Source organism: Oncorhynchus kisutch, linkage group LG26 (assembly GCF_002021735.2).
Source record: "Oncorhynchus kisutch isolate 150728-3 linkage group LG26, Okis_V2, whole genome shotgun sequence".
Taxonomy (NCBI): Eukaryota; Metazoa; Chordata; class Actinopteri; order Salmoniformes; family Salmonidae; genus Oncorhynchus; species Oncorhynchus kisutch.
Genome location: NC_034199.2, coordinates 51,918,852 through 51,945,993, shown reverse-complemented (window position 1 = coordinate 51,945,993; position 27,142 = coordinate 51,918,852). Strand labels below are relative to the sequence as shown.

Sequence of the window (27,142 nt, the reverse complement as noted above, 5' to 3'; positions counted from 1 at the left end):
ATTGAATGATCCCCAATCATTCATCACATCTCCCCCCAAAAAAATTCAACATACATCTGTAAAATGATAGTCTAGAAACTAAAGCTTTGTTAGTCTTCCTCTCAGGCGTCCATGTCTTCTCCCTGGACTTCCTCAATGTCCACATCTTGAACATTAGACTCTGAAGCCTCATCTTCATTTTCACTTTACAACCTTGTTGAGGATGGCTCGTTGTCTTGCTCAAAAAGCCTCAAACTTGCCCGGATGGCCACCAATTTGTCAACCCTTGTATTGGTCAGACTGTTGCGTGTTTTGGTGTGTGTGTTCCCAAATAAGGACCAAATAAGGACTCTGCTCTCTCAGAGGAGGACAAATCTGTTCTGTTTGAGCTACAAAAGAAGTTGGATGATATGTTACACCTATTATTGAAAAAAACAGAAAGCAGAGGGAGCCTTTGTCAGATCTTGGAAGAAGTGGCTAGAGGAGGGTGAACAAAATTCATCAGATTTTTTCAGGTTAGAAAAATACCCCTTCAAACATAGTACAATTCAACAATTAAGTATTAATGGTCTCATCACAGATGATTCCGAATTAATCTCTAACTTTAGTTGTGACTTCTACAGGAATTTATATAGTTCTAAGTATTGTGCGGTTTCCTCAACTCTTGTTTTTAAACTCTCCGAGGGATGTGAAATCAATTGAGGAGCCTGAGAGGGAACAGTGTGATGACACTATTATAGTTGAAGAGATCATTTATTCTATTGAACACCTTAAAAAGAATACGTCTCCTGGGACTGATGGTATATCTGCTGAGTTTTACAAAACTGTTTCTCAACAGTTGGCCCCTTTTCTGTTGGAGGTCTTTTCTGAAAGCATTGTAAATAATGCTCTCCCTCCCAGTTTGACTCAAGGTCTGATTACATTGTAAATAAAAAAGGAATTAGGCAAGGTTGCCCAATTTCACCTTACCTCTTCCTGCATGTAACCCAACTTCTTACAAGTTCTGTTAAATCCAGCAATATAAAAGGGATCTCTATTGCTGACAGAGATTGTCACGCCCTGACCTTAGAGAACCGTTGTATTTCTCTATTTGGTTAGGTCAGGGTGTGATGTGGGGTGGGAATTCTATGTTTTGTTTTCTAGGTTTCTTTATTTCTATGTTTTGGCCAGGTATGGTTCTCAATCAGGGACAGCTGTCTATCGTCCTCTCTGATTGGGAATCATACTTGGGGTGGCAGGGTAGCCTAGTGGTTAGAGTGTTGGTAACTGAAAGGTTGCAAGTTCGAATCCCTGAGCTGACAAGGTACAATCTGTTGGTCTGCCCCTGAACAGGCAGTTAACCCACTGTTCCTAGGCTGTTATTGAAAATAAGAATTTGTTCTTAACTGACTTGCCTAGTAAAATAAAATACTTAGGTATCCCTTTTTCCCTCCTGTCAGGGTGGGTAGTTAGTTAGACTTTTCTTAGTGGCACTTTAGCTCTGTAAGCTTCACGGTCGTTTCTTCATTTGTTGATTTGTTGGCGACGTTCTAGTCTGATGCTGTAACACCTAGAGAGTTCTCCATAGTCTGATGCTGTATCACCAAGAGAGTTCTCCATAGCCTGATGCTGTAACACCTAGAGAGTTCTCCATAGTCTGATGCTGTAACACCTAGAGAGTTTTCCATAGTCTGATGCTGTAACACCTAGAGAGTTCTCCATACTCTGATGCTGTAACACCTAGAGAGTTTTCCATAGTCTGATGCTGTAACACCTAGAGAGTTCTCCATACTCTGATGCTGTAACACCTAGAGAGTTTTCCATAGTCTGATGCTGTAACACCTGGAGAGTTCTCCATAGTCTGATGCTGTAACACCTAGAGAGTTCTCCATAGTCTGATGCTGTAACACCTAGAGAGTTCTCCATAGTCTGATGCTGTAACACCTAGAGAGTTCTCCATAGTCTTTGATGCAATTCCATCTGGAACTCTCATGTTATTTAGAGGTGTAGCCAGACGTCACCTTGTTGACCTTCCCTCCTTAATCCAGTTGACTCTCCAATAGGGAAAATATGTTTCTCTCCTCGCTCCCTCAGAACAACAGATCTATACCTGCTTTATTTCAAAGGGATATGTATTCATTCCTTATGTCACAACTTACTGGAATACATTGGTCACTAATATCTGTTGTAAAAAAGTCTGGTTATTACCACACAAATACTTGCTTGTTAACAAGGTCAAAGAGGTCTCTTTCAGAATGATTCATACGTATTAGGGCGGCAGGGTAGCCTAGTGGTTGGAGCGTTGGACTAGTAACCCGGAAGGTTGCAAGGTTGCAAGTTCAAATCCCTGAGCTGACAAGGTAAAAATCTGTCGTTCTACTCCTGAACAGGCAGTTAACCCACTGTTCCTAGGCCATCATTGAAAATAAGAATTTGTTCTTAACTGACTTGCCTAGTTAAATAAATGTAAAATAAAAAAATTACCCTGTGAATCATTACCTGAAGAAACTTAAAAAGACATTAACATTGATTGTACTTTTTGTGTTGACCATCCAGAAACAGTTTCACATTTATTTTGGCATTATCTACATGTTAAACAATTATGGAAAGATATTCACAGTTTTATCATTGTTAATATTCTTGATGACTTTTGTTTGTTATGGGAGAATGTGCTGCTCGGTTTCCTTAACCATAATAAAGATAAAGAAAAATAATATTACCTGATAAATCTAATTGTGCTAATGGAAAAATTCATTTTCATAAAAGTAAATACAAGACCATGCTGTACAAGACCACGAAGAAGGCTCACTGAATATTTCGAACACAGCATAACAAGCGGCCACCCGAAACGGTCTTGAGTGACAACAAACCTGCCCAATAAGCTTATTCGCTTGAAATACACCCACTTCTGTTGACACGGCCACTTCTGTTGACACGCCCACATTGAGACACTCCACGTCAGCATTTACCGCCCACTCCGGAGAGGGGGTCTCTACGAGTCAGAAAACACGGATGTGACGTTCCAGCTCACCAGATTTGGATTAAACCATTGGATTACAGTAAATAGTCGGACGGAGCGAAGAACAGGAGGGCTGTCAGATCGAATTGAAAACGGTACGGTTACTTGCAGTTTTTACAAGAAAATAACTGAATATGTGAATGTAGACGTATACCCTGTAAAGTTATTCATGTTGTTTGAGGCAACATTTTGTTCGGGTGTTATTAGTGGCAAGACGTGTCTTTCTTTCTGTGTAGTCTTATCTATCCGGTGCTGCTGACGCCTGGCATCAAACCGCAGGCGAGCTGTGCGGTCTTGGAACAAAATAGACGAGATTTTATTTGAGCATTTTATTTGACATATTATTTCGGAAAATATAATGAATCGTTGACTTGCATTGTGTTACAACGTTGTTATTACGCATATACGCACTGGAGCTGTACTGTCCTGGCTTTGTTTTTACATCCCACTCTGTAGACACCGGTCAGTCATCCTCAGAGAGAGGGGTGGCTGCTATGCTGCTCAACGGCTAGTTATGTAACGAACTGGAACATTACGATGCACGTTACTGGGAAAACATGACAATCTTGCAGATTTATACATGTATTCTGTGTCCTATTCGTTATAGGTACAAATCCACTGTACATTTGTTTTACTGTAGGTCCCAGAACAGCAGTCTGAGTAGGCTATATATACTGTAGGTCCCAGAACAGCAGTCTGAGTAGGCTATATATACTGTAGGTCACAGAACAGCAGTCTGAGTAGGCTATATATACTGTAGGTCACAGAACAGCAGTCTGAGTAGGCTATATATACTGTAGGTCCCAGAACAGCAGTCTGAGTAGGCTATATATACTGTAGGTCCCAGAACAGCAGTCTGAGTAGGCTATATATACTGTAGGTCACAGAACAGCAGTCTGAGTAGGCTATATATACTGTAGGTCCCAGAACAGCAGTCTGAGTAGGCTATATATACTGTAGGTCCCAGAACAGCAGTCTGAGTAGACTATATATACTGTAGGTCCCAGAACAGCAGTCTGAGTAGGCTATATATACTGTAGGTCCCAGAACAGCAGTCTGAGTAGGCTATATATACTGTAGGTCACAGAACAGCAGTCTGAGTAGGCTATATATACTGTAGGTCCCAGAACAGCAGTCTGAGTAGGCTATATATACTGTAGGTCCCAGAACAGCAGTCTGAGTAGGCTATATATACTGTAGGTCCCAGAACAGCAGTCTGAGTAGGCTATATATACTGTAGGTCCCAGAACAGCAGTCTGAGTAGGCTATATATACTGTAGGTCCCAGAACAGCAGTCTGAGTAGGCTATATATACTGTAGTTCCCAGAACAGCAGTCTGAGTAGGCTATATATACTGTAGGTCACAGAACAGCAGTCTGAGTAGGCTATATATACTGTAGGTCACAGAACAGCAGTCTGAGTAGGCTATATATACTGTAGTTCCCAGAACAGCAGTCTGAGTAGGCTATATATACTGTAGGTCCCAGAACAGCAGTCTGAGTAGGCTATATATACTGTAGGTCACAGAACAGCAGTCTGAGTAGGCTATATATACTGTAGGTCCCAGAACAGCAGTCTGAGTAGGCTATATATACTGTAGGTCCCAGAACAGCAGTCTGAGTAGGCTATATATACTGTAGGTCCCAGAACAGCAGTCTGAGTAGGCTATATATACTGTAGGTCACAGAACAGCAGTCTGAGTAGGCTATATATACTGTAGGTCACAGAACAGCAGTCTGAGTAGGCTATATATACTGTAGGTCCCAGAACAGCAGTCTGAGTAGGCTATATATACTGTAGGTCCCAGAACAGCAGTCTGAGTAGGCTATATATACTGTAGGTCACAGAACAGCAGTCTGAGTAGGCTATATATACTGTAGGTCACAGAACAGCAGTCTGAGTAGGCTATATATACTGTAGGTCACAGAACAGCAGTCTGAGTAGGCTATATATACTGTAGGTCACAGAACAGCAGTCTGAGTAGGCTATATATACTGTAGGTCACAGAACAGCAGTCTGAGTAGGCTATATATACTGTAGGTCACAGAGCAGCAGTCTGAGTAGGCTATATATACTGTAGGTCACAGAACAGCAGTCTGAGTAGGCTATATATACTGTAGGTCCCAGAACAGCAGTCTGAGTAGGCTATATATACTGTAGGTCCCAGAACAGCAGTCTGAGTAGGCTATATATACTGTAGGTCCCAGAACAGCAGTCTGAGTAGACTATATATACTGTAGGTCCCAGAACAGCAGTCTGAGTAGGCTATATATACTGTAGGTCCCAGAACAGCAGTCTGAGTAGGCTATATATACTGTAGGTCACAGAACAGCAGTCTGAGTAGGCTATATATACTGTAGGTCACAGAACAGCAGTCTGAGTAGGCTATATATACTGTAGGTCCCAGAACAGCAGTCTGAGTAGGCTATATATACTGTAGGTCCCAGAACAGCAGTCTGAGTAGGCTATATATACTGTAGGTCCCAGAACAGCAGTCTGAGTAGGCTATATATACTGTAGGTCCCAGAACAGCAGTCTGAGTAGGCTATATATACTGTAGGTCCCAGAACAGCAGTCTGAGTAGGCTATATATACTGTAGGTCCCAGAACAGCAGTCTGAGTAGACTATATATACTGTAGGTCCCAGAACAGCAGTCTGAGTAGGCTATATATACTGTAGGTCCCAGAACAGCAGTCTGAGTAGGCTATATATACTGTAGGTCACAGAACAGCAGTCTGAGTAGGCTATATATACTGTAGGTCACAGAACAGCAGTCTGAGTAGGCTATATATACTGTAGGTCCCAGAACAGCAGTCTGAGTAGGCTATATATACTGTAGGTCCCAGAACAGCAGTCTGAGTAGGCTATATATACTGTAGGTCCCAGAACAGCAGTCTGAGTAGGCTATATATACTGTAGGTCCCAGAACAGCAGTCTGAGTAGGCTATATATACTGTAGGTCCCAGAACAGCAGTCTGAGTAGGCTATATATACTGTAGGTCCCAGAACAGCAGTCTGAGTAGGCTATATATACTGTAGGTCCCAGAACAGCAGTCTGAGTAGGCTATATATACTGTAGTTCCCAGAACAGCAGTCTGAGTAGGCTATATATACTGTAGGTCACAGAACAGCAGTCTGAGTAGGCTATATATACTGTAGGTCACAGAACAGCAGTCTGAGTAGGCTATATATACTGTAGTTCCCAGAACAGCAGTCTGAGTAGGCTATATATACTGTAGGTCCCAGAACAGCAGTCTGAGTAGGCTATATATACTGTAGGTCACAGAACAGCAGTCTGAGTAGGCTATATATACTGTAGGTCCCAGAACAGCAGTCTGAGTAGGCTATATATACTGTAGGTCCCAGAACAGCAGTCTGAGTAGGCTATATATACTGTAGGTCCCAGAACAGTAGTCTAAGTATAGAAAGTATGAATATGGACAAATTCATATTATATATTATGTAATCAATAATTATGTTTTGAAATGTAGCCTAATAGATAATAATTAGAGGATAACAATGTGAGAGGTCAACGGTGAACAGCAGAGCTGTACTGTATGTATGAATGAATGGGTTTTATGACCAGTTCTATTGATGCTTTATGGGCAGAACTTTGCAGAACTTCGATAGGGAACATATTGTTGTAGAAATAACTCGTTTTCTTTTAATCAGAACTCTGTTCTGCTTTATTTCAGTTGTACAATTATTGTTGTATTTTACCTCTAGTTCATATACAGTATTCTCTCTCATGTACTTTTATGTGCTGTACATGTCTGAGGAAGAATCCTGTAGTTTTATGAGAAGGCAGACAACCTGTCTTGGCTCAAGGAGAGGAACTATGGGGATTACCGTTCCGATGCCTGAGTGCTGAATGCCTGAGTGCAGGATGCCTGAGTGCTGAATGCCTGGGTGCTGAATGCCTGGGTGCTGAATGCCTGAGTGCAGGATGCCAGAGTGCTGAATGTCTGAGTGCAGGATGCCTGAGTGCAGGATGCCTGAGTGCTGAATGCCTGAGTGCAGGATGCCTGAGTCCTGATTGCCTGAGTGCTGAATGCCTGAGTGCAGGATGCCTGAGTGCTGAATGCCTGAGTGCAGGATCCCTGAGTGCTGAATGCCTGAGTGCTGAATGCCTGAGTGCTGAATGCCTGAGTGCAGGATGCCTGAGTGCAGGATGCATGAGTGCAGGATGCATGAGTGCAGGATGCCTGAGTGCTGAATGCCTGAGTGCTGAATGCCTGAGTGCTGAATGCCTGAGTGCAGGATGCCTGAGTGCTGAATGCCTGAGTGCTGAATGCCTGAGTGCTGAATGCCTGAGTGCAGGATGCCTGAGTGCTGAATGCCTGAGTGCAGGATGCCTGAGTGCAGGATGCCTGAGTGCTGAATGCCTGAGTGGAGGATGCCTGAGTGCTGAATGCCTGAGTGCAGGATGCCTGGGTGCAGGATGCCTGAGTGCAGGATGCCTGAGTGCTGAATGCCTGAGTGCTGAATGCCTGAGTGCAGGATGCCTGAGTGCAGGATGCCTGAGTGCAGGATGCCTGAGTGCAGGATGCCTGAGTGCAGGATGCCTGAGTGCTGAATGCTTGAGTGCAAGATGCCTGGGTGCTGTCTTGCTGTTGTTGTGAGGGTAGCGTTGTATTTCCTAATTCTGCTCAGTGAGAATGTGGAGTGAATGTCTTCATGTGACAGAGATCTGTCTGGTTTCAGTTTGGTGAACACCGAGCCCAGGGTGCAGTTACAGGTCACAGAACAATCAGCCTAATGTAGGATGGAAGACACACACGCTCATTCACTGACACACTCTGACACTGTGGTGAAGACAGAACCTATCAGGGGGGGGGGGGGGGGGGGGGTATTGTCTGTGTTTACCTATCACAGGAGGATACTCAACACTGGTGAAGACTGAACCTATCAGGGGGGGAGGTATTGTCTGTGTTTACCTATCACAGGAGGATACTCAACACTGGTGAAGACTGAACCTATCAGGGGGGGAGGTGTTGTCTGTGTTTACCTATCACAGGAGGATACTCAACACTGGTGAAGACTGAACCTATCAGGGGGGGAGGTATTGTCTGTGTTTACCTATCACAGGAGGAGACTCAACACTGGTGAAGACTGAACCTATCAGGGGGGGGGGTGTTGTCTGTGTTTACCTATGGCAGGAGGATACTCAACACTGGTGAAGACTGAACCTATCAGGGGGGGGGGGGTGTTGTCTGTGTTTACCTATGGCAGGAGGATACTCAACACTGGTGAAGACTGAACCTATCAGGGGGGGTGTTGTCTGTGTTTACCTATGGCAGGAGGATACTCAACACTGGTGAAGACTGAACCTATCAGGGGGGGGGGGTGTTGTCTGTGTTTACCTATGGCAGGAGGATACTCAACACTGGTGAAGACTGAACCTATCAGGGGGGCGGGGGGGTGTTATCTGTGTTTACCTATGGCAGGAGGATACTCAACACTGGTGAAGACTGAACCTATCAGGGGGGGGGGGGGGTGTTGTCTGTGTTTACCTATGGCAGGAGGATACTCAACACTGGTGAAGACTGAACCTATCAGGGGGGGGGGGGGGTATTGTCTTTGTTTACCTATGGCAGGAGGATACTCAACACTGGTGAAGACTGAACCTATCAGGGGGGGGGGGGGTGTTGTCTGTGTTTACCTATGGCAGGAGGATAGTCAATACTGGTGAAGACAGAACATATCAGGGGGGGGGGGGGGGGGGTGTTGTCTGTCTTGACAAAACCAAAACAACTGACTGGCTTCAAACGTGACGATCAGAGCAAATCAAATGAAATTGTATTTGTCACAAGCTTGGTAAACAACAGGTGTAGACTAACAGTGAAATGCTTAGTTACGGGCTCTTCCCGACAATGCAGAGACAAATAATAGAGAAATAATATAAAAGTTAAACAGGTAATAATAAATGTAATAATAATTGGTTATATACAGTATATACGGTGCATTTGGAAAGTATTCAGACCAATGGACTTTTTCCACATTTTGTTACGTTATCCTTTAAAAAAAAAAAAATGTGTCCTCATCAATATACACTGCTCAAAAAAAATGAAGGGAACACTAAAATAACACATCCTAGATCTGAATGAATGAAATATTCTTATGAAATACTTTTTCTTTACATAGTTGAATGTGCTGACAACAAAATCACACAAAAATTATCAATGGAAATCAAATTTATCAACCCATGGAGGTCTGGATTTGGAGTCACACTCAAAATTAAATTGGAAAACCACACTACAGGCTGATCCAACTTTGATGTAATGTCCTTAAAAGAGGTCAAAATGAGGCTAGTGTGTGTGGCCTCCACGTGCCTGTATGACCTCCCTACAACGCCTGGGCATGCTCCTGATGAGTTGGCGGATGGTCTCCTGAGGGATCTCCTCCCAGACCTGGACTAAAGCATCCGCCAACTCCTGGACAGTCTGTGGTGCAATGTGGCGTTGGTGGATGGAGCGAGACATGATGTCCCAGATGTGCTCAATTGGATTCAGGTCTGGGGAACGGGCGGGCCAGTCCATAGCATCAATGCCTTCCTCTTGCAGGAACTGCTGACACACTCCAGCCACATGAGGTCTAGCATGGTCTTGCATTAGGAGGAACCCAGGGCCAACCGCACCAGCATATGGTCTCACAAGGGGTCTGAGGATCTCATCTCGGTACCTAATGGCAGTCAGGCTACCTCTGGCGAGCACATGGAGGGCTGTGCGGCCCCCCAAAGAAATGCCACCCCACACTATGACTGACCTATCGCCAAACCGGTCATGCTGGAGGATGTTGCAGGCAGCAGAACGTTCTCCACGGCGTCTCCAGACTGTCATGTCTGTCACATGTGCTCAGTGTGAACCTGCTTTAATCTGTGAAAGAGCACAGGGCGCCAGTGGCGAATTTGCCTATCTTGGTGTTCTCTGGCAAATGCCAAACGTCCTGCACGGTGTTGGGCTGTAAGCACAACCCCCACCTGTGGACGTCGTGCCCTCATACCACCCTCATGGAGTCTGTTTCTGACTGTTTGAGCAGACACATGCACATTTGTGGCCTGCTGGAGGTCATTTTGCAGGGCTCTGGCAGTGCTCCTCCTGCTCCTCCTTGCACAAAGGTGGAGGTAGCGGTCCTGCTGCTGGGTTGTTGCCCTCCTACGGCCTGCTCCATGTCTCCTGATGTACTGGCCTGTCTCCTGGTAGCGCCTCCATGCTCTGGACACTACGCTGACAGACACAGCAAACCTTCACAGCTCGCATTGATGTTCCATCCTGGATGAGCTGCACTACCTGAGCCACTTGTGTGGGTTGTAGACTCCGTCTCATGCTACCACTAGAGTGAAAGCATTGCCAGCATTCAAAAGTGACCAACACATCAGCCAGGAAGCATAGGAACTGGTCTGTGGTTATCACCTGCAGAACCACTCCTTTATTGGGGGTGTCTTGCTAATTGCCTATAATTTCCACCTGTTGTCTATTCCATTTGCACAACAGCACGTGGAATGTATTGTCAATCAGTGTTGCTTCCTAAGTGGACAGTTTGATTTCACAGAAGTGTGATTGACTTGGAGTTACATTGTGTTGTTTAAGTGTTCCCTTTATTTTTTTGAGCTGTGTACATCCAATATCTCCTAATGACAAAGGAAAATCTTTTTTTGTTGCAATTTATAAAATAAAAAAATCTGAAATATCATATTTACATTAGTATTCAGAACCTTTACTCAATACTTTGTTGAAGCACCTTCGGCAGTAATTACAGCATTGAGTCTACTTGGGTTTGACGCTACAAGCTTGGCACATCTGTATTTGGGGAGTTTCTCCCATTCTTCTCTGCAGATCCTCTCAAGCTCTGTCAGGTTGGATGGGGAGCATTGCTGCACAGTTATTTTCAGGTCTCTCCAGAGATGTTCGATCGGGTTCAAGTCCGGGCTCTGGCTGGGCCACTCAAGGACATTCAGAGACTTGTCCCGAAGCCACTCCTGCGTTGTCTTGGCTATGTGCTTAGGGTTGTTGTCCTGTTGGACGGTGAACCTTCACCCCAGTCTGAGGTCCTGAGCGCTCGGGAACAGGTTTTCATCAAGGATCTCTCTGTACTTTGCTCCATTCATCTTTCCCTCGATCCTGACTAGTCTCCTAGTCCCTGCTGTGGAAGAACATCACCACAACATGATGCTGCCTCCACCATGCTTCACCATAGGGATGGTGCCAGGTTTCCTCCGCTGGAAAGAGTTCAATCTTGGTTTCATCAGACTGAAGAATCTTGTTTCTCATGGTCTGAGAGTCCTTTAGGTGCCTTTTGGAAAACTCCAAGCGGGCTGTCATGTGCCTTTTACGGAGGAGTGTCTTCCGTCTGGCCACTAACATAACAACCTAATTGGTGGAGTGCTGCAGAGAAGGTTGTACTTCTGGAAGGTTCTCCCATCTCCACAGAGGAACTCCGAAGCCCTGTCAGAGTGGTTCCAAACTTCTTCCATTTAAGAATGATGGAGGCCACTGTGTTCTTGGGGACCTACAATGCTGCAGAACTTTTTAGCAGAAGTCAACTGTGGGACCTTATATAGACAGGTGTGTGCCTTTCCAAATCACGTCCAATCAATTGAATTTACCACAGGTGGACTCCAGTCAAGTTGTAGAAACATCTCAAGGATGATAAATGGAAACAGGATGCACATGAGCTCAATTTTGAGTCTCATAGCAAAGGGAATGAATACTTATGTAAATAAGATGTTGAATTTAAAACAAAATAATATTTGAGAGAAAAAACAGAAAAAAACATTCGTATTGTCATTATGGGGTATTGTGATGTCATTATGGGGTATTGTGATGTCATTATGCGGTATTGTGATGTCATTATGGGGTATTGTGATGTCATTATGGGTATTGTGATGTCATTATGGGTATTGTGATGTCATTATGGGGTATTGTGATGTCATTATGGGGTATTGTGATGTCATTATGGGTATTGTGATGTCATTATGGGGTATTGTGATGTCATTATGGGTATTGTGATGTCATTATGGGTATTGTGATGTCATTATGGGGTATTGTGATGTCATTATGGGGTATTGTGATGTCATTATGGGTATTGTGATGTCATTATGGGGTATTGTGATGTCATTATGGGGTATTGTGATGTCATTATGGGTATTGTGATGCCATTATGGGGTATTGTGATGTCATTATGGGGTATTGTGATGTCATTATGGGTATTGTGATGTCATTATGGGGTATTGTGATGTCATTATGGGTATTGTGATGCCATTATGGGGTATTGTGATGTCATTATGGGGTATTGTGATGTCATTATGGGTATTGTGATGTCCTTATGGGTATTGTGATGTCATTATGGGGTATTGTGTTGTCATTATGGGGTATTGTGTTGTCATTATGGGTATTGTGATGTCATTATGGGGTATTGTGTTGTCATTATGGGGTATTGTGTTGTCATTATGGGTATTGTGATGTCATTATGGGTATTGTGATGTCATTATGGGGTATTGTGATGTCATTATGGGTATTGTGATGTCATTATGGGGTATTGTGATGTCATTATGGGTATTGTGTAGATTGATGAGGATTTTTATTTATTTAATCAATTTTAGAATAAAGCTGTAACTTAAAAACATGTAGAAAAAGTCAAGGGGTCAGAATACTTTCCGAATGCACTGTTTCCACGGGGTACCGATACCAAGTCGATTTACATGGGTACAAAGTAGTTGATGTAGATACGGTACATTTAACTAGCAATAAAGTGGCAGATAAACAGTAACAGCAGCATATGTGATGAGTCCAAAAAGTTAGTGTAGAAAGGCTCAGTGCAGATAGCCCGGGTAGCAACTATTTAACTATCTGTGACTGCTCGAGGTAGCTTAGTTAGCCCTATTACAACAACACCATGACAGGTTATTATAGGTAACGTAGTTAGTCCTATTACAACAACACTATGACAGGTTATTATAGGTAACGTAGTTAGTCCTATTACAACAACACTATGACAGGTTATTATAGGTAAGATAGTTAGTCCTATTACAACAACACTATGACAGGTTATTATAGGTAAGATAGTTAGTCCTATTACAACAACACTATGACAGGTTATTATAGGTAACGTAGTTAGTCCTATTACAACAACACTATGACAGGTTATTATAGGTAAGATAGTTAGTCCTATTACAACAACACTATGACAGGTTATTATAGGTAAGATAGTTAGTCCTATTACAACAACACTATGACAGGTTATTATAGGTAACGTAGTTAGTCCTATTACAACAACACTATGTTTTTTTCTGTTTTTTCTCTCAAATATTATTTTGTTTTAAATTCAACATCTTATTTACATAAGTATTCATTCCCTTTGCTATGAGACTCAAAATTGAGCTCATGTGCATCCTGTTTCCATTTATCATCCTTGTGATGTCATTATGGGGTATTGTGATGTCATTATGGGGTATTGTGATGTCATTATGGGTATTGTGATGTCATTATGGGGTATTGTGATGTCATTATGGGGTATTGTGATGTCATTATGGGTATTGTGATGCCATTATGGGGTATTGTGATGTCATTATGGGGTATTGTGTTGTCATTATGGGGTATTGTGATGTCATTATGGGTATTGTGATGTCATTATGGGGTATTGTGTTGTCATTATGGGGTATTGTGATGTCATTATGGGTATTGTGATGCCATTATGGGGTATTGTGTTGTCATTATGGGGTATTGTGATGCCATTATGGGGTATTGTGATGCCATTATGGGGTATTGTGTTGTCATTATGGGGTATTGTGATGTCATTATGGGTATTGTGATGCCATTATGGGGTATTGTGATGTCATTATGGGGTATTGTGATGTCATTATGGGGTATTGTGATGTCATTATGGGGTATTGTGATGTCATTATGGGTATTGTGATGTCATTATGGGGTATTGTGATGTCATTATGGGTATTGTGATGTCATTATGGGGTATTGTGATGTCATTATGGGGTATTGTGATGTCATTATGGGGTATTGTGATGTCATTATGGGTATTGTGATGTCATTATGGGGTATTGTGATGTCATTATGGGGTATTGTGATGCCATTATGGGGTATTGTGATGCCATTATGGGGTATTGTGTTGTCATTATGGGGTATTGTGATGTCATTATGGGTATTGTGATGCCATTATGGGGTATTGTGATGTCATTATGGGGTATTGTGATGTCATTATGGGGTATTGTGATGTCATTATGGGTATTGTGATGTCATTATGGGTATTGTGATGTCATTATGGGGTATTGTGATGTCATTATGGGTATTGTGATGTCATTATGGGTATTGTGATGTCATTATGGGTATTGTGATGTCATTATGGGGTATTGTGATGTCATTATGGGTATTGTGATGTCATTATGGGGTATTGTGATGTCATTATGGGTATTGTGTAGATTGATGAGGATTTTTATTTATTTAATCAATTTTAGAATAAAGCTGTAACTTAAAAACATGTAGAAAAAGTCAAGGGGTCAGAATACTTTCCGAATGCACTGTTTCCACGGGGTACCGATACCAAGTCGATTTACATGGGTACAAAGTAGTTGATGTAGATACGGTACATTTAACTAGCAATAAAGTGGCAGATAAACAGTAACAGCAGCATATGTGATGAGTCCAAAAAGTTAGTGTAGAAAGGCTCAGTGCAGATAGCCCGGGTAGCAACTATTTAACTATCTGTGACTGCTCGAGGTAGCTTAGTTAGCCCTATTACAACAACACCATGACAGGTTATTATAGGTAACGTAGTTAGTCCTATTACAACAACACTATGACAGGTTATTATAGGTAACATAGTTAGTCCTATTACAACAACACTATGACAGGTTATTATAGGTAAGATAGTTAGTCCTATTACAACAACACTATGACAGGTTATTATAGGTAAGATAGTTAGTCCTATTACAACAACACTATGACAGGTTATTATAGGTAACGTAGTTAGTCCTATTACAACAACACCATGACAGGTTATTATAGGTAACATAGTTAGTCCTATTACAACAACACTATGACAGGTTATTATAGGTAACGTAGTTAGTCCTATTACAACAACACTATGACAGGTTATTATAGGTAACATAGTTAGTCCTATTACAACAACACTATGACAGGTTATTATAGGTAACGTAGTTAGTCCTATTACAACAACACTATGACAGGTTATTATAGGTAACGTAGTTAGTCCTATTACAACAACACTATGACAGGTTATTATAGGTAACATAGTTAGTCCTATTACAACAACACTATGACAGTGTCACGCCTTGGTCATTGTATTTTGTGTTTTCGTTATATATTTGGTCAGGCCAGGGTGTGACAGGGGTTTATGTTATTGTATTTCGTATTGGGGTTTGGAGTATTTGGGATCGCGGCTGATTAGGGGTGTTGTATAGGCTTGGCTGCCTGAGGCGGTTCTCAATCAGCAGTCAGGTGCTTCTCGTTGCCTCTGATTGGGAACCGTATCTAGGTAGCCTGAGTTTCGCTTTGTCTTTCGTGGGTGATTGTTCCTGTCTCTGTGTAGTGTTCACCAGATAGGCTGTAATTAGGTTTCACGTTCCGTTTGTTGTTTTTGTATTTATAAGTTATTTCATGTATCGCCGTTTTCTTTATTAAAGATCATGATTAACCACCACGCTGCATTTCGGTCCGACTCTCTTTCGACAAACGAAGAACGCCGTTACAGACAGGTTATTATAGGTAAGATAGTTAGTCCTATTACAACAACACTATTTCAGGTTATTATAAGTAACGTAGTTAGTCCTATTACAACAACACTATGACAGGTTATTATAGGTAACATAGTTAGTCCTATTACAACAACACTATGACAGGTTATTATAGGTAACGTAGTTAGTCCTATTACAACAACACTATGACAGGTTATTATAGGTAAGATAGTTAGTCCTATTACAACAACACTACAACAGGTAGATACGTAACATAGTTAGTCCTGTTGATCAGTCAGCACAAATTTGGATTCTAAGAATGACACGACAGCAGGAAAAAGAGTTTATGTCGGAGCTGGAATTTATTCTACACATGTCTGAAACAGCGATGGTGTCAGTCTGGTGAGTTGATGCTAGCATGGACAACTGAGGTTCTGTTGGCATATACGTTTGGGGTTCAACCGTTTACTATATGGGGTACATAACTAGCTTATTGTTTCTTAACAAAACACTTTGTTTTCTCGGCTATGTTTTGTGAGGTCTTGGTTGTTCTTCGGGGAAATGTAGAGTAGCTAACTGCAGTGTTTGTCCTGTCTAAAATTGGTCTACCTCGTCTTACCGTAGCTAGGTCTGTACACTGCACATTAACGTGAGTACCGTGGCAGTTTCCCAAAGTTAGTTGGTTTTAATCTTATGTTGGCTAAGGCTAATTGGCTATCGTAGCAGCCAAGGAAGTTCGCTAACTTAGTTTATTTGTGCATATGTGTTTGCTCTGATTACATGCAACTGTCTAGATCAGCAGTTTACACACTTCAGCCTTAGAGTGAAAAACCTTACTTGGCTAGCTAGCTTTCCTTGCTTGTTGGTTAGCTACTTAGCCAAGGGTAGTTCTAATCATACTGGTATAACTTTACGTTAGCTAACTAGCTAGTCAAAACCAAACCACATTCACACTTGACCTTATTTTAGCGCCAAATACTTCCAGGTGAAGTGTAATAATAATACCATTGTAAAGCCGAGACCTCCATGCTGCCCGTCACAACATGGCGGATGGGGAAGCGAAGGCTATAGTGAAAGGGGAAGATATGTTGTGTGGGGAAACTGCTTTTTTCTCCCGATTTGTCCAACTTATCACCTCTAAAATGAGTTTATGTAATGTCTCATTTCATACCTATTGTAAGGTTTGTGTCGAATTTGAATAGGGGTTTTAGGGCGGGGCTAATGTTAGCTTCACAAGTAAACTTGTCTCTGTCTCTGCTTTTGAGAGTCATGATGGCACGCAGTGATGATGATGATTCGAAAAATGCACTATTGATTAAATTAACTATTGATGAACTCACAAGTAATTAACTTTACACTCACCATTGATAATGTCTTAATAAATAAATAGATAGATATATGAGTTTCACAAAGTAGGAAACTTTATTTTCAGAGGGGATGGATTCTGTTCAAAGAGAGAGAGGAAGGAACAATGCTTCTTTGTATAATGTTACTGAACAAAGCATGAGAATGGGTTAATGTAACAACTTCCAATAGCACAAGATAAATAATTATATAAACTACTTAACATTAGTAAATTATTGTATATAGCAACAATATGAATATAAAAATAAATATTACAACTAATAAGAGTTAGTAACTCTCATCTGTCCTTTCACTCCATCATATACACACTGTGTCCATGAAAACCTGCTCTTTCCATGAAATAGGTAATAACATTATGTTGGATTACATGGAAATTATATCCACATTTGTGAGTCCATTTCCTTGGAACTATCTTATAAATTATGTTGCATGAATAAAAAAACTACCTCTCGTTTAATTTTATTTTGACAGGAAATGTCTGGAAAGGGGAAGGGCCTAATAAGCACCGCTCCACTCCCGAACAGCTATAGGCTGCTAACGAGGAAGTGAATGCAGAGAGGAGCCTGAGGGAGGTGGCTCGTGCCTACTGTCAGTACCTGTTTACAGGGAAGCCAATGGTCCAAAACATTCCACATAGTTCATAACTATTGCAGTTTGGTGAAATGCTGTTCAAGGTCACTGAACCGACTATGCACTTTGGTCCCGTTCATTTTCTTCACTTCTTCAATCAACAGCAGAAAGAGAGGCAGGAATGTTGCCTCTCAATTTTGGTTAGAGCATGTCATTTACAAACAACTTTAATAGATAACACATGTTATTGACAAGCATTATTGCACTCATGAGATTTCACAATTATTGTCACGTTCTGACCATAGTTCTTGTGTTTTCCTTGTTTTAGTGTTGGTCAGGACGTGAGCTGGGTGGGCATTCTATGTTGTGTGTCTAGTTTGTCCGTTTCTATGTATGGCCTGATATGGTTCTCAATCAGAGGCAGGTGTTAGTCATTGTCTCTGATTGGGAACCATATTTAGGTAGCTTGTTTTGTGTTGGGGTTTGTGGGTGGTTGTTTCCTGTCTTTGTGTTCTCTGCACCAGATAGGACTGTTTCGGTTTTGCCACGTTTATTGTTTTGTATTGTGTTCATGGTGAGTTTCTCATATTAAAAACCATGAACTCTAACCACGCTGCATTTTGGTCCTCCTCTCCTTCGACGGAAGAAAGCCGTTACAATTATTGAATAAAGCGGTCGTGAAAAGGTTGGCACAGCAAAGGTTTTTCAAAACATGTGAACACAGCAAACGTGAGAGCAAAAATAGGAAAGCTCTTTGTCAGCAGGTGAAGGGTTTGTTTGTGTAAATGCAGATCAGAGGTTGGCACAGTGGTATTCTTTTGAAGATTCTGCTCCACAGTCGTACGCAATTCATTATTGATTGATTCAGTGTTTGTGTTATTGACACAAACACATTGCTGTTAGCGCCCTACTCGTGAAAAATGTGTTTAATATTAGCCATAATAAAATTCATACTAATGCTCATTAAATGAAAATCATGAATAATGAAGATGTCTTACAAGTGCATATGGTTAAGCGTGATTTTAATCTGAGAGAGAAGCGTTACTCCTGGTGAAAAGAGGTTGTACGCCACACAATGAGTTGCATAATGCTCGTCGGGACACGACACGATGTAATGTACAGTGTCAGAGGGGTCCGTTTTTTTCACATTTTCTCGAATACTATTGGTCCAATACCATGTCAATCAACGCCTGAATAGAAATGTAGCTAACACCCTGTATTTTGATGCTAACACAGTTGCTACAGTCCCAATAGTATTCATTGCAGCCTTCGTTTGAATGATGCGCTTCATCTGCTGTTGTCAGGAGGATTCATCTGCTGTTCTATCAGGAGGATTCATCTGCTGTTGTCAGGAGGATTCATCTGCTGTTGTCAGGAGGATTCATCTGCTGTTGTCAGGAGGATTCATCTGCTGTTGTCAGGAGGATTCATCTGCTGTTGTCAGGAGGATTCAATAGCTGTTGTCAGGAGGATTCATCTGCTGTTCTATCAGGAGGATTCATCTGCTGTTGTCAGGAGGATTCATCTGCTGTTCTATCAGGAGGATTCATCTGCTGTTGTCAGGAGGATTCATCTGCTGTTCTATCAGGAGGATTCATCTGCTGTTGTCAGGAGGATTCATCTGCTGTTCTATCAGGAGGATTCATCTGCTGTTCTATCAGGAGGATTCATCTGCTGTTGTCAGGAGGATTCATCTGCTGTTGTCAGGAGGATTTATCTGCTGTTCTATCAGGAGGATTCATCTGCTGTTCTATCAGGAGGATTCATCTGCTGTTGTCAGGAGGATTCATCTGCTGTTGTCAGGAGGATTCATCTGCTGTTGTCAGGAGGATTCATCTGCTGTTCTATCAGGAGGATTCATCTCCTGTTGTCAGGAGGATTCATCTGCTGTTGTCAGGAGGATTCATCTGCTGTTCTATCAGGAGGATTCATCTGCTGTTCTATCAGGAGGATTCATCTGCTGTTGTCAGGACGATTCATCTGCTGTTGTCAGGAGGATTCATCTGCTGTTGTCAGGAGGATTCATCTGCTGTTGTCAGGAGGATTCATCTGCTGTTGTCAGGAGGATTCATCTGCTGTTCTATCAGGAGGATTCATCTGCTGTTGTCAGGAGGATTCATCTCCTGTTGTCAGGAGGATTCATCTGCTGTTGTCAGGAGGATTCATCTGCTGTTCTATAAGGAGGATTCATCTGCTGTTCTATCAGGAGGATTCATCTGCTGTTGTCAGGAGGATTCATCTGCTGTTGTCAGGAGGATTCATCTGCTGTTGTCAGGAGGATTCATCTGCTGTTGTCAGGAGGATTCATCTGCTGTTCTATCAGGAGGATTCATCTGCTGTTGTCAGGAGGATTCATCTCCTGTTGTCAGGAGGATTCATCTGCTGTTGTCAGGAGGATTCATCTGCTGTTCTATAAGGAGGATTCGTCTGCTGTTGTATCAGGAGGATTCATCTGCTGTTCTATCAGGAGGATTCATCTGCTGTTCTATCAGGAGGATTCATCTGCTGTTCTATCAGGAGGATTCATCTGCTGTTGTCAGGAGGATTCATCTCCTGTTGTCGGGAGGATTCATCTGCTGTTGTCAGGAGGATTCATCTGCTGTTGTCAGGAGGATTCATCTGCTGTTCTATCAGGAGGATTCATCTGCTGTTCTATCAGGAGGATTCATCTGCTGTTGTCAGGAGGATTCATCTCCTGTTGTCAGGAGGATTCATCTGCTGTTGTCAGGAGGATTCATCTGCTGTTGTCAGGAGGATTCATCTGCTGTTGTCAGGAGGATTCATCTGCTGTTCTATCAGGAGGATTCATCTCCTGTTGTCAGGAGGATTCATCTGCTGTTGTCAGGAGGATTCATCTGCTGTTGTCAGGAGGATTCATCTGCTGTTCTATCAGGAGGATTCATCTGCTGTTGTCAGGAGGACTCATCTGCTGTTGTCAGGAGGATTCATCTGCTGTTCTATCAGGAGGATTCATCTGCTGTTGTCAGGAGGATTCATCAGCTGTTCTATCAGGAGGATTCATCTGCTGTTCTATCAGGAGGATTCATCTGCTGTTGTCAGGAGGATTCATCTCCTGTTGTCAGGAGGATTCATCTCCTGTTGTCAGGAGGATTCATCTGCTGTTGTCAGGAGGATTCATCTGCTGTTGTCAGGAGGATTCATCTGCTGTTGTCAGGAGGATTCATCTGCTGTTGTCAGGAGGATTCATCTGCTGTTGTCAGGAGGATTCATCTGCTGTTCTATCAGGAGGATTCATCTGCTGTTGTCAGGAGGATTCATCTGCTGTTGTCAGGAGGATTCATCTGCTGTTCTATCAGGAGGATTCATCTGCTGTTGTCAGGAGGATTCATCAGCTGTTCTATCAGGAGGATTCATCTGCTGTTCTATCAGGAGGATTCATCTGCTGTTGTCAGGAGGATTCATCTGCTGTTGTCAGGAGGATTCATCTGCTGTTGTCAGGAGGATTCATCTGCTGTTGTCAGGAGGATTCATCTGCTGTTGTCAGGAGGATTCATCTGCTGTTCTATCAGGAGGATTCATCTGCTGTTCTATCAGGAGGATTCATCTGCTGTTGTCAGGAGGATTCATCTGCTGTTGTCAGGAGGATTCATCTGCTGTTGTCAGGAGGATTCATCTGCTGTTCTATCAGGAGGATTCATCTGCTGTTGTCAGGAGGATTCATCTGCTGTTGTCAGGAGGATTCATCTGCTGTTCTATCAGGAGGATTCATCTGCTGTTGTCAGGAGGATTCATCTGCTGTTCTATCAGGAGGATTCATCTGCTGTTGTCAGGAGGATTCATCTGCTGTTGTCAGGAGGATTCATCAGCTGTTCTATCAGGAGGATTCATCTGCTGTTCTATCAGGAGGATTCATCTGCTGTTGTCAGGAGGATTCATCTGCTGTTGTCAGGAGGATTCATCTGCTGTTCTATCAGGAGGATTCATCTGCTGTTGTCAGGAGGATTCATCTGCTGTTCTATCAGGAGGATTCATCTGCTGTTGTCAGGAGGATTCATCTGCTGTTGTCAGGAGGATTCATCTGCTGTTGTCAGGAGGATTCATCTGCTGTTCTATTAGGTCGATTCATCTGCTGTTGAATCCTCCTGAAGGGAACTCTTTGTCCCAGAAAAGAGGGTTACCTCGGATTTATTTATTTATTTATTTTACCTTTATTTAACCAGGTAGGCAAGTTGAGAACAAGTTCTCATTTACAATTGCGACCTGGTGCGGTTGCATGGCAACCCGTTTGTCCTGTGAAGGGAACTCACATATCCCAGCAATCTGTCCGGGCAGGGGAAGTGACATCAATAAGGTGTGGTGACAGCAAGGTGTTGTTAGTGGCTTGTGGAGGTGGCATGGTGACAGTAAGGGGATGGGAGGGGCTTGTGGAGATGGCATGGTGACTGCAAGGTGGTGGGAGTGGCTTGTGGAGGTGGCATGGTGACAGCAGGGGGATGGGAGGGGCTTGTGGAGGTGGCATGGCGACAGCAAGGAGATGGGAGGGGCTTGTGGAGGTGGCATGGTGACTGCAAGGGGTTGGGAGTGGCTTGTGGAGGTGGCATGATGACAGCAAGGGGATGGGAGGGGCTTGTGGAGGTGGCATGGTGACTGGGCCCTGGTCAAAAGTAGTACACTAGGGAATAGGGTGCCATTTGGGAGGTTTAGCAGGGTTAGAGAAGTATTAATGGACATAGTCTAGGTTTAGCCAGGGTTAGAGAAGTATTAATGGACATAGTCCAGGTTTAGCCAGGGTTAGAGAAGTATTAATGGACATAGTCCAGGTTTAGCCAGGGTTAGAGAAGTATTAATGGACATAGTCTAGGTTTAGCCAGGGTTAGAGAAGTATTAATGGACATAGTCTAGGTTTTGCCAGGGTTAGAGAAGTATTAATGGACATAGTCCAGGTTTAGCCAGGGTTAGAGAAGTATTAATGACATAGTCCAGGTTTATCCAGGGTTAGAGAAGTATTAATGACATAGTCCAGGTTTAGCCAGGGTTAGAGAAGTATTAATGGACATATTTCAAGGCCTACCTTCAAACTCAGTGCCTCTTTGCTTGACATCATGGGAAAATCAAAATAAATCAGACATACTTCCAAAGTCCTGGCAAAATGGCTTAAGGACAACAAAGTCAAGGTATTGGAGTGGCCATCACAAAGCCTGACCTCAATCCTGTCGAAAATTTGTGCGCAGAAGTGAAAAAGCGTGTGCGAGCAAGGAGGACTACAAACCTGACTCAGTTACACCAGCTCTGTCAGGAGGAATGGGACAAAATTCACCCAACTTATCCTGGGAAGCTTGTGGAAGGCTACCTGAAACGTTTGACCCAAGTTAAACTATTTAAATCCGATGCTACCAAACACTAACTCAGTGTATGTAAACTTCTGACCCACTGGGAATGTGATGAAAGAAATAAAAGCTGAAATAAATAATTCTCCCTACTATTATTCTGACATTTCACATTCTTAAAGTAAAATGGTGATCCTAACTGACCTAAGACAGGGAATCTTTACTAGGATTAAATGTGAGGAATTGCGAAAACTGAGTTTAAATGTATTTGGCTAAGGTGTACGTAAACTTCTGACTTCAACTCTATATATAAAACATGTTGTGTGTGTGTGTGTGTGTGTGTGTGTGTGGGTGTTTTTGTGTGTGTACACTCATGCTCGTGCTTTGTGAAGGGGAGTGGAAGGATTTCTGTCACCATTGTCCCTGTCCAATCTATTATGACTCAGTGTATCACTGTGCCCTTTCACCTCAACAACAACAACAGAAAAGAACAGAACAGCCACCATGTGCAGCTCAGCTCTGAACAGCAGGCAGCATATCCTCCTCTCTTCTCTTCTCTCTGCTCCCTTCACACAGTAATCTATCTCGGCTCATCTCCTTTATTTCTCTCTCTCTCTCTCTGTCTCTCTGTCTCTTTCTCTCTCTCTCTGTGTCTCTCTCTCTCGGTCTCTTCAATTCAAAGGGCTTTATTGGCATGGGAAACATGTGTTAACATTGCCAAAGCAAGTGAGGTAGATAATATACAAAGTGAAATAAACAATAAAAATTAACAGTAAACATTACACATACAGAAGTTTCAAAACAATAAAGACATTACAAATGTCATATTATATATATATATATATATATATATATATACACACAGTGTTGTAACAATATACAAATGGTTAAAGTACACAAGGGAAAATAAATAAGCATAAATATGGGTTGTATTTACAATGGTGTTTGTTCTTCACTGGTTTGCCTTTTCTTGTGGTAACAGGTCACAAATCTTGCTGCTGTGATGGCACACTGTGGAATTTCACCCAGTAGATATGGAAGTTTATTAAACTTGGATTTGTTTTTTCGAATTCTTTGTGGATCTGTGTTATCTGAGGGAAATATGTCTCTCTAATATGGTCATACATTGTGCAGGAGTTTAGGAAGTGCAGCTCAGTTTCCACCTAATTTTGTGGGCAGTGAGCACATAGCCGGTCTTCTCTTGAGAGCCATGTCTGCCTACGGCGGCCTTTCTCAATAGCAAGGCTATGCTCACTGAGTCGGTACATAGTCAAAGCTTTCCTTAAGTTTGGGTCAGTCACAGCGGTCAGGTATTCTGCCACTGTGTACTCTCTGTTTAAGGCCAAATAGCATTCTAGTTTGCTCTGTTTTTTTGTTAATTCTTTCCAATGTGTCAAGTAATTATCTTTTTGTTTTCTCATGATTTGGTTGGGTCTAATTGTGCTGCTGTCCTGGGGCTCTGTAGTGTGTGTTTGTGTTTGTGAACAGAGCCCCAGGACCAGCTTGCTTAGGGGACTCTTCTCCAGGTTCATCTCTCTGTAGTTGATGGCTTTGTTATGGAAGGTTTGGGAATCGCTTCCTTTTAGGTGGTTGTAGAATTTAACGGCTCTTTTCTGGATTTTGATAATTAGTGGGTATCGGCCTAATTCTGCTCTGCATGCATTATTTGGTGTTCTATGTTGTACACGGAGGATATTTTTGCAGAGTTCTGCATGCAGAGTCTCAATTTGGTGTTTTGTCCCATTTTGTGAAGTCTTGGTTGGTGAGCGGACCCCAGACCACACAACCATAAAGGGCAATGGGCTCTATGACTGATTCAATTATTCTTAGCCAGATCCTAATTGGTATGTTGAAATTTATGTTCCTTTTGATGGCATAGAATGCCCTTCTTGCCTTGTCTCTCAGATCGTTCACAGGTTTGTGGAAATTCCCTTTGGCGCTGATGTTTAGGCCAAGGTATGTATAGTTTTTTGTGTGCTCTAGGGCAACAGTGTGTAGATGGAATTTGTATTTTTGGTCCTAGCGACTGGACCTTTTTGGAACACCATTATTTTGGTCTTTCTGAGATTCACTGTCAGGGCCCAGGTCTGACAGAATCTGTGCAGAAGATCTAGGTGCTGCTGTAGGCCCTCCTTGGTTGGTGACAGAAGCACCAGATCATCAGCAAACAGTAGACATTTGACTTCAGATTCTAGTAGGGTGAGGCCAGGTGCTGCAGACTTTTCTAGTGCCCGCGCCAATTCGTTGATATACAATGCCTTGCGAAAGTATTCGGCCCCCTTGAACTTTGCGACCTTTTGCCACATTTCAGGCTTCAAACATAAAGATATAAAACTGTATTTTTTTTGTGAAGAATCAACAACAAGTGGGACACAATCATGAAGTGGAACAACATTTATTGGATATTTTAAACTTTTTTAACAAATCAAAAACTGAAAAATTGGGCGTGCAAAATTATTCAGCCCCCTTAAGTTAATACTTTGTAGCGCCACCTTTTGCTGCAATTACAGCTGTAAGTCGCTTGGGGTATGTCTCTATCAGTTTTGCACATCGAGAGACTGAATTTTTTTGCCATTCCTCCTTGCAAAACAGCTCGAGCTCAGCGAGGTTGGATGGAGAGCATTAGTGAACAGCAGTTTTCAGTTCTTTCCACAGATTCTCGATTGGATTCAGGTCTGGACTTTGACTTGGCCATTCTAACACCTGGATATGTTTATTTTTTAACCATTCCATTGTAGATTTTGCTTTATGTTTTGGATCATTGTCTTGTTGGAAGACAAATCTCCGTCCCAGTCTCAGGTCTTTTGCAGACTCCATCAGGTTTTCTTCCAGAATGGTCATGTATTTGGCTCCATCCATCTTCCCATCAATTTTAACCATCTACCCTGTCCCTGCTGAAGAAAAGCAGGCCCAAACCATGATGCGGTGATGAGCTGTGTTGCTTTTACGCCAAACATAACATTTTGCATTGTTGCCAAAAAGTTCAATTTTGGTTTCATCTGACCAGAGCACCTTCTTCCACATGTTTGGTGTGTCTCCCAGGTGGCTTGTGGCAAACTGTAAACAACACTTTTTATGGATATCTTTAAGAAATGGCTTTCTTCTTGCCACTCTTCCATAAAGGCCAGATTTGTGCAATATACGACTGATTGTTGTCCTATGGACAGAGTCTCCCACCTCAGCTGTAGATCTCTGCAGTTCATCCAGAGTGATCATGGGCCTCTTGGCTGCATCTCTGATCAGTCTTCTCCTTGTATGAGCTGAAAGTTTAGAGGGACGGCCAGGTCTTGGTAGATTTGCAGTGGTCTGATACTCCTTCCATCTCAATATTATCGCTTGCACAGTGCTCCTTGGGATGTTTAAAGCTTGGGAAATCTTTTTGTATCCAAATCCGGCTTTAAACTTCTTCACAACAGTATCTCGGACCTGCCTGGTGTGTTCCTTGTTCTTCATGATGCTCTCTGCGCTTTTAACGGACCTCTGAGACTATCACAGTGCAGGTGCATTTATACGGAGACTTGATTACACACAGGTGGATTGTATTTATCATCATTAGTCATTTAGGTCAACATTGGATCATTCAGAGATCCTCACTGAACTTCTGGAGAGAGTTTGCTGCACTGAAAGTAAAGGGGCTGAATAATTTTGCACGCCCAATTTTTCAGTTTTTGATTTGTTAAAAAAGTTCGAAATATCCAATAAATGTCGTTCCACTTCATGATTGTGTCCCACTTGTTGTTGATTCTTCACAAAAAAATACAGTTTTATATCTTTATGTTTGAAGCCTGAAATGTGGCAAAAGGTCGCAAAGTTCAAGGGGGCCGAATACTTTCGCAAGGCACTGTAAATGTTGAAGAGGGTGGGGCTTAAGCTGTATCCCTGTCTCACCCCACGACCCTGTGTGAAGAAATGTGTGTGTTTTTTGCCAATTGTAACCGCACACTTGTTGTTTGTGTACATGTCCCTCTCTCTGTCTGTCTGTCTGTCTCTCTCTCTCTGTCTCTCTCTCTGTATGTCTGTGTGTCTCGCTCTCTCTCTCGCTCTCTCTCTCTCTCTCTCTCTCTCTCTCTCTCTGTCTCTGTCTGTCTCTCTGTCTGTCTGTCTTTCTGTCTCTCTCTGTCTCTCTCTGTCTCTCTCTCTCCATTAGATATTCACAATAACATCCTTGTCATTCTCACTTACCCTCCCCCTCTGATCCTCAGGCAGAGTGATTGAGGGTTATATAGGCTATGCTC

General features: G+C 42.5%; 1 protein-coding gene across 1 annotated transcript in view; it reads left to right on the top strand.

The window, feature by feature from the left end:
• The first annotated feature begins 2,989 nt into the window (after positions 1–2,989).
• map3k13 (mitogen-activated protein kinase kinase kinase 13) overlaps positions 2,990–27,142 on the top strand; it is a 140,773-nt gene continuing 116,620 nt past the window's right edge. The window contains exon 1 of the mRNA XM_031805623.1: positions 2,990–3,072. The gene's annotated coding sequence lies outside the window, so the exon portion shown is untranslated. The remainder of the gene's footprint in view (positions 3,073–27,142) is intronic.